The sequence below is a fragment of the Tachyglossus aculeatus genome, chromosome 2, assembly GCF_015852505.1.
Source record: "Tachyglossus aculeatus isolate mTacAcu1 chromosome 2, mTacAcu1.pri, whole genome shotgun sequence".
NCBI classification, from domain to species: domain Eukaryota; kingdom Metazoa; phylum Chordata; class Mammalia; order Monotremata; family Tachyglossidae; genus Tachyglossus; species Tachyglossus aculeatus.
This window is the reverse complement of record NC_052067.1, coordinates 80,530,433-80,539,487: the sequence shown is the minus strand read 5'-3', so window position 1 is coordinate 80,539,487 and position 9,055 is coordinate 80,530,433. Positions and strand designations below refer to the sequence as shown.

General features: G+C 44.7%; 1 long non-coding RNA gene across 1 annotated transcript; it reads left to right on the top strand.

Moving 5' to 3' along the window:
* Nucleotides 1–1,107: 1,107 nt before the first annotated feature.
* On the top strand, nucleotides 1,108–7,891 carry LOC119920869. The gene is made up of 3 exons (XR_005448436.1): nucleotides 1,108–1,136; nucleotides 7,136–7,336; nucleotides 7,776–7,891. It is a non-coding gene; the product is annotated as an uncharacterized LOC119920869 (long non-coding RNA).
* The last annotated feature ends 1,164 nt before the right edge of the window (nucleotides 7,892–9,055 follow it).

Below are 9,055 nucleotides of genomic sequence, written 5' to 3'. Positions count from 1 at the left end.
GGTAGAAAGAGACAAGGCAGGAGAAAACCTGGGAAGCAGCTTTGCCTAACAGATAGAGCACGAGCCTGGGAATCAGCAGGACCTGGGTTCTAATCCCACCTCTGCCAAGTGTCTGCTGTGTGATCTTGGACAAGTCAATTACCTTCCCTGTGCCTCAGTTACCTCATTTGTAAAATGGGGATTAAGACCATAAGCCCCAAGAGGGACATAGACTGTGTCCAACCTGGTTTGCTTATACCTACCCCAGTGCTTAGTACAGTGCCTGGCCCATAGTAAGCGCTCAATAAATACCACTGATTTATTATTATTATTATGATTTACTCATAATTTAGAGAACATATACAAGGTGGAAAAGGAGAAATGTACTTCATGTGAACAATCTCCTCCTTGAATTTGTCTATCTAAGGTCTTCAAGGCATGAAAAGACAATATATGAGATTAAAGAAGGAGAATCTGCTTCGTTCAAAAACTGGCTTGATCATTTTCCTACCTAAGTTCTTCAAGGCCTAAAGAGAGCATAGATGGGGTTAAAAAAGGAGATACAGGCTTCATGTAAACACTCTTCTAATATACTGTCCAAGGTCTTCAAGTCCTGAAGAGAAACACATGAAGCCGGAAAAGGAAAAATTTGCTTCATGCAGACACATCTTCTGTGCATTAGTCCACTTCAAGCCTTCAAGGCCTTTTAATTGAGAGGATTCAAGATTATTCGAGGTGAGAAAGAAGTTTGCTTCATGCAAACAACCTTCTGCTTTTATTCTTCTACCTCAGGTCTTCAAGGCCTGATAAGAAAATATTTTAGGTGGAAAAAGAGAAATTTGCTTTTTGCAAAACCCCTCCCGTCATTGTGTCCACCTAACATCTGCAAGACCTGATAAGAAACTATATTAACTGGAAAAGGATAAATTTTCTTCATATAGAAATGTCTCCTGAAGAGGACCGCACCTGCAGCCTTCAAGGCCTTTTAATAAAGAATGAATGAATAAGGAATTTATTTATATTGATGCTACTGATGCCTGTTTATTTGTTTTGATGTCTGTCTTCCCCCTTCTAGCCGGTGAGCCCGTTGTTGGGCAGGGACTGTCTCTGTTGCCGAATTGTACTTTCCAAGCACTTGGTACAGCGCTCTGCACAAAGTAAGCACTCAATAAATACAATTGAATGAAATGAATGAATTCATTAATACCACAAAAAACCCTTACACTGGATAGATTTTTTAAAAAATGGCATTTATTAAGCGCTTACTATGTGAAAAAACACTGTTCTAAGTGCTGGGGAGGTTACAAGGTGATCAGGTTGTCCCACTTGGGGCTCACAGTCTTCATCCCCATTTTCCAGATGAGGGAACTGAGGCACAGAGAAGTTAAGCGACATGCCCAAAGTCACACAGCGGACAAGTGGTGGAGCCGGGATCTGAACCCATAACCTCTGACTCCAAAGCCCGGGTTCTTTCCACTAAGCCATGCTGCTTTATGGGAGGAGAGTCAGGCGGGCCACAGAGATACCTTCTTCCCCTCTTCTCTTTCCTCCCCTCTAAATGGGTCTCTTCCCATCCTCCAGATTCTCCTTCCGAACCACCAGCCCCCCGGCCACAACAGGCTGGCTCTCTTTCCGGCTTGCTGCCATTTGGCAAAGGGAGTTTGGCAAAGGGAGTGTAGTACAGTGCGGGACTGATACCAGAATGGACCAGAACTTGGTCACTGGGGAGGGCAGAACCCACAGGTGCCCGGCCTTGTCCGAGCCCTGCTGTCTTTTTGTTGGCCAGTAGCTGCAGCCAGAAGCAGGGCTCTGGATCAATCAATCGTATTTATTGAGCGCTTACTATGTGCAGAGCACTGTACTAAGCGCTTGGGAAGTACAAATTGGCAACACATAGAGACAGTCCCTACCCAACAGTGGGCTCACAGTCTAAAAGTGGATGTGGCCACGTAGGGGGTTAATAACCCAGGAATTGCCAGACCTTGCTTTGGAGACCTGTGGGAAGTGAGTATTCCCCGGGCAGGAGGCTAGAGGCAACGCAAATAACGTGTTTATTTGCACGTGAATTTAGAGGCATTTTTTATATCCCTTAATGCCAGAGTAATCTTGGCTAATTGGTCCCTTGTGGGTAAGGATCCGCTCAGCAGTAAGCGTTTACAGTGATCAGAATAGGTTTAAATCCTCACCTGAGAGGCCGTGGTAGGTACAGAGCTAAAAAAGTCAAGCTACATGCCGTTACCTCGGGGTCTCTTTGGGGAATCCTAGAAGGACTGCATTGGGCAACCAAACCCAGGCACAAAGGTGTCCTGCCGATCTGATTAATAACAGTAAGCGCTCAATAAATACAATTGAATGAATTAATGGAACAAAAGTTTCAACATCTGGTGCTGGACCCGATTTCCAGGGGTTGCGGCCCCCCAAGTAGTTGAGTTTGTGTGACCAGAGTTCAGTTAACCTCCCTGCGTTCCCACACTGCACTTGATCTCTTCCTCCCTTCAAAGCCCTACTGAGAGCTCACCTCCTCCAGGAGGCCTTCCCAGACTGAGCCCTCTTTTTCCTCTCCTTCCCCTCCCCACAGCACTTGTATATATTTGTACAGATGTATTACTTTATTTGACTTGTACATATTTATTATTCTATTTATTTTGTTAATGATGTGCATATAGCTTTACTTCTATTTGTTCTGACAATTTTGACACCTGTCTACATGTTTTGTTTTGTTGTCCGTCTCCCCCTTCTAGACTGTGAGCCCATTGTTGGGTAGGGACCATCTCTATATGTTGCCGACTTGTACTTCCCAAGCGCTTAGTACAGTGCTCTGCACACAGTAAGCGCTCAATAAATATGCTTGAATGAATGAACACGGCTGGAAACCGTGTGGCCTAGTCGAGACAGCACGGGCCTGGAAGTCAGAAGGACCTGGGTTCTAATCCCACCTCAACCGCTTGTCTGCTGTGTGACCTTGGGCAAGCATAGCTCGGTGGAAAGAGCCCGGGCTTTGGAGTCAGAGGTCACGGGTTCAAATCCCAGCTCCGCCGATTGTCAGCTGTGTGACTTTGGGGAAGTCACTTCACTTCTCTGTGCCTCAGATACCTCATCTGTAAAATGGGGATGAAAACTGTGAGCCCCCCGTGGGACAACCTGATCACCTTGTAACCTCCCCAGAGCTTAGAACAGTGCTTGGCACATAGTAAGCAATTAATAAATGCCATCATTATTATTATTACTTCACTTAATAATAATAATGAGGTATTTGTTAAGTGCTTACTATGTGCCAAGCACTGTACTGAATGCTGGGGTGAATACAAGCAAATCGGGTTGGACACAGTCCCTCTCCCATGTGGGGCTCACAGTCTCAATCCCCATTTTATAGATGAGGTTACTGAGGCAGAGAATAGTGAAGTGACTTGCCCAAGATCACACAGGAGACAAGTGGTAGAGCCGGAATTGGAATTAGAACCCATGACCTTCCCCGGGCCCCTGCTCTATCCACTATGCCACACTGTTTCTCTGTCCCTCAGTTCCCTCATCTGTAAAATGGGGATTAAGAGTGTGAGCCCTATGTGGGACAGGGACTGTACCCAACCTGATCAACTTGTATCTACCCCGGCACTTAGTACAGTGCCTGGCTCATAGTAAGCACTTAACAAATACCATTAAAAAGAAAAAAAAAAAGTGGAGGCCCGAGCCACCATGCGCTAACTCCCCAGGACAGCTCCATCCAGCCAGCAGGGCCCTCGGCCCCCACTTCCCTGTCCACCCAGGGACCGATTGATGTTTCCCAAATCTATTTTTAGACTGTGAGCCCACTGTTGGATAGGGACAGTCTCTATATGTTGCCAACTTGTACTTCCCAAGCGCTTAGTACAGTGCTCTGCACACAGTAAGCGCTCAATAAATACGATTGATTGATTGATTTGCCCGTGTACAATAGGCAATGGAGGCCAACCTACCTGCCAGCTTGCTTGCTTCGGGCTCCCTCTCCACTCGTCTTCCTCCCTCCCTTCCCATCCCCATCTCCCCATGTCTCCTTCTCCCCTTCCCACTAAGAGCTGGAGCCGGGTGGCTGGTCCAGGGAGGGAGGACACCTTGGGTTCCAGAGGTAGGGTCCCACTCAGCCTGGCAATCCTTGTACAACCTTAACTATAGGCCCCCCAATAATAATAATAATAATTGTGGTATTTGTTAAGCACTTTGTGCCAGGCACCGTACTAAGTGCTGGGGAAGATTCAAGCAAATGGGGTTGGACACAGTGTGTGTCCCACATGGGGCTCACAATCTCAATCCCCATTTTCCAGATGAAGTAACAGACCCAGAGAAGTGAAGTGACTTGCACAAGGTCACCCAGCGGATAAGTGGGGCAGTCGGTAATCGAACCCATGACCTTCTGACTCACAGGCTCATGCTCTATTCACTAGGCCACACTACGCCCCGTGCTCCCAGTGGACTGTGGGAAGAACCGTTTCAGGTGTGGGGGTGGAACGGGAAAAAGGATAATGACCCTTTCAGGTGGCTTCTGTCTCCTCTGAACTTTCCATTGACGACACTACTATCCTCCCTGTTTCTTAAGCCCGAAACCTTTATTCCCCTCTCTTTCAATCTACATATTCTATCCGACTCCAAATTCCATCAGGTCTTCCTCAACGGCATCTCCGAAATCCACTCCCTCCTACCATCCAAATGGTTACCATGCTGGTCCAGGCACTAGTCATGTTCCATCTTGACTACTACTAATTATTATGATCCTTTTTAAGTGCTTACTGTGTGCCAAGCACTGTTCTAAACACTGGGGTAGATACAAGGTAATCGGGTTGGATGTAGTCCCTGACCCACAGTGGGCTCCCAGTCTTAATCCCCATTTTACAGATGTGGTGACTGAGGCACGGAGGAGTTAAGCAACTTGACAAGGTCACACAACAGACAAGTGGAGGAGCCAGGATTAGAACCCATGTCCTCTCACTCCCAAGCCCGTGCTCTTGTCATGAAGGCATGCTGCCTCACAGACATGCAACTGCAAACGCCCCGCCGCTGACCTTGTAGCCTCCAGCCTCAGCCCTCTCCAGTTCATATCTCACTCCGCTGTCCAGATCATTTTTCTAAAACTTTATTTTGTATCTGCCTCCCGACTCCTCAAAAGTGGGCAATGGCTCTCATTCCTCTCCACTTCAAACAGAATCTCCTCCCCTTTGGCTTTGAAGGCCTTTCCCACTTCGTCTCTTCTCCCACTCCTTTCTGCGTCGTCCTTGCATTTGATTTGCACCCTTTATTCACCCTTCCCTCAGCCCTTCAGGACTTCTGCACACATCTGTAATTTATTTATATTAATGTCTGTCTCCCCATCTAGAATGCAAGCTCATTGTGGTCAGGGAACAAGACTATCAACTCTGTCATATCATACTCTCCCGAACACTCAGTACAGTGCTCTGCACACAATAAGTGCTCAATAAACATGATTGATTAATCAATCAATCAATCAGTCGTATTTATTGAGCGCTTACTGTGTGCAGAGCACTGTACTAAGCGCTTGGGAAGTACAAATTGGCAAGGTAGTCAATCGACTCTCTCACCACTAATGATAATAATAATAATAATAATGACATTTGTTAAGTGCTAACTATATGCAAAGCACTGTTATAAGCGCTGGGGGGGAAACAAGGTGATCAGATTGTCCCACGTGGGGCTCACAGTCTTAATCCCCACTTTACAGATGAGGTAACAGGCACAGAGAAGGTAGGTGACTTGCCCAAGGTCACACAGCAGACATGCGGTGGAACTGGGATTAGAATCCACAACCACTGACTCCCATATCGTCACTCTCCTCCCCAGCTCCTCTCAAGTTGACCTACCCAGAAGCAGCGTGGCTCAGTGGAAAGAGCTCAGGCTTTGGAGTCAGAGGTCATGGGTTCAAATCCCAGCTCCGCCAACTGCCAGCTGTATGACTTTGGGCAAGTGACTTCACTTCTCTGTGCCTCAGTTACCTCATCTGGAAAATGGGGATGAAGACTGTGAGCCCCCCGTGGGACAACCTGATCACCTTGTAACCTCCCCTGCGCTTAGAACAGTACTTTGCACATAGTAAGCGCTTAATAAATGCTATCATTATTATTATTATTACCTTTTCCTCATCTCTTTCACTGCTGACTCTTGCTCAGAACCTCCCTTCTGCCTCAAACTTCCTCTCCCTTCACATCTTGCAGACAACTGCTCTCCCCATCTTCCAAGCTTTTTCTGAAATCACCTCTCCTCCAGGAAGCCTTCCCTAATAATAATGGCATTTATTAATCGCTTAGTATGTGCAAAGCACTGTTCTAAGCGCTGGAGAGGTTACAAGGTGATCAGGTTGTCTCACGTGGGGCCACAGTCTTAATCCCCATTTTACAGAGGAGGGAACTGAGGTACAGAGAAGTTAAGTGACTTGCCCAAAGTCAAACAGCTAATTGGCAGAGCCGGGATTTGAACCCATGACCTCTGACTCCAAAGCCCGGGCTCTTTCCACTGAGCCACGCTGCAAAGTGAATAACATAGAGGGGAGATGAAATGGAGAGAAAAGGGAAAGAGTAAAACAGGAAAATGACTTCAGAAAGAAACAATAGTATTTTCTGGGAATGGTAGCTAATTTTCAAGTGCACTTCTTTCATTGCCGAATCTCTCCCCTCTCCAACCCTCTTTCCACCCCTACGGACATTTCAACACTTCGGAACCTCCCTAAGGATTTTTCCCCTAAGTACTTGGGTACGAATTTTCCCCTTCTTGGGTAACATTCAAGCGTGTATCTTTTAACCTCTGTGGCTTCTCCCTACTTGCAAGAAGTAACCATCTCCCCTGCTAGATCATCGGCTCATTGATGGCATAAATCATGTATACTGACTCTAGTGTACCCTCCTAAGTCCTTAGAATAGGGCTATACTCTATTGAGTATATGCTCAATATACACTCTTGATTTATTTTGTCCTAAGTAGACCTTGAAGGGACCTCTGGGCTCCCAGTACACTGTGTGTTTGGCATTATATGCGTGATATTCATTCACTCATATTTACTGAGCACTTACTGTTTGCAGAGCACTGTACTAAGTGCTTGGAAGAATACGATATAACAGTAAGCAGACACTTTCTTATGAATGTTCTGGTATGAGGTGTTTTTTTTTTTTCCATTTCAGCACTGGAGTGGTAAAATAAATAATAACTGGTCAGAAACTTCTGGAGTATGCCAGGAATTTTTCATAACTGACCAACATCCTTACTGCATTAACTGAAGAAGAGGAGATGCACTTTAGCTTGTCCATGCTTCCTACATAAAAGAATGAACCTGGTTCTGAGAACTTGCAAACCGATGTGACCTCCGGAAATAAAGCAAATTGGTGAGTAACAGAGTGAATAATCAGTGAAATCACAGAAATTCCTGGAATTTCAAGGACTCACAAAATGATGTACTTCCAGGAATTTCCAGCAATTTCCAGGAGAAATGCAGATAAGCTTCAACTCTTACAGAATAGAAAATAAACTCATGTATATATACATTTATATATAAATATACATATTTATATATATGTATGTATGTGTATATATGTGTGTTTTCATGTATGTATGTATGTGCATATATATGTATATATATATTTTTCCTATAACTACCCACATTCACAAGTTTATTTTCTACTTGGTAAGAGTTGAAGCTTATCTGCATTTTTCCTGGAAACTGCTTGAAGCGCAGCAATGTATCATATGATCTATGTCTCTGTGTTCAATTATTATTTTCACTTCTCCAGTTGTAAGCATTTTTATGTTTGTCTCCCCTTTTAGAGTGTAAGCTCCATGGAACACATGGATAGAGAATATGTGACTTCTTGAGAGGCAGCATGGCCCAGAGGAAAAAGCACAGAACTGGGAATCAGCAAACCTAGGATTAAGACCGTGAACCCCACATCATCATCATCATCAATTGTATTTATTGAGCGCTTACTGTGTGCAGAGCACTGTACTAAGCGCTTGGGAAGTACAAATTGGCAACATATAGAGACAGTCCCTACCCAACAGTGGGGATTGTGTCAGACCTGATTATGTGTCTCTAACCCGGCCCATAAACACAGTCCTTGGCACACAGTAAACACTTCAATACAATTATTCTTCTTCTTTATCCTTTAGTACAGTGCTCTGCACACAGTAAGCACTGAATAAATACCACTGATTGTATATTCTGTACTTTCCAAGAGCGTGGGCGCTAAACAAATGCTAGTATTACTATGGAAAGGACAAGCAAAAAAAAATATTGACATGTAAAATTGTAATTTATTGATCATAGGAGACAGGTGCATGAAACAATGGGGTTACAGAGATGGGGCACTAAGATTAGCAGTTGAGGTTCTGTCACTGAGCACAGAGTCTTTGAACAAACCTCGTAAGGAGCACTGCGGAAAAAGCACAGGCCTGAGAGTCTGAGGACCTGGGTTCTAATCCCGCCTCCACGACTTGCCTGCTGTCACAACTTCTCTATGCCTCAGTTACCTTATCTGTAAAATGGAGATTACGACTGTGAGCCCCAAGTGGGACAGGGACTGCATCTACCCCAGTGCTTAATACAGTGCCTGGCACAGTTAAGTGCTTAACAAATGCCACAATTATTATTATTATTATTGAAAACCAAAAAACTCTTTAATTTGCCTATATGCCAATTACACGAACATCTTTCACTTCTCACATCTGTCACAAAGATCTCAAACATGAGATTTGTTCAACACAGCCCAAGACTGTAAGCCCATGGTGGGCAGGGAGTGCTTCTCATTATTGCCGTATTGTACTTTCCAAGCGCTTAGTACAGTGCTCTGCACACAGTAAGCACTCAATAAATATGATTGAATGAATAAATTAATTAGAGTCCTGTTTTTTAACATGAGATTTGTTTAACACAGCCCAAGACTGTAAGCCCATGGTGGGCAGGGAGTGCTTCTCATTATTGCTGTATTGTACTTTCCAAGCGCTTAGTACAGTGCTCTGCACACAGTAAGCACTCAATAAATATGATTGAATGAATAAATTAATTAGAGTCCTGTTTTTTAACTATGTAAGTAGGGCTGGCTGGGCCG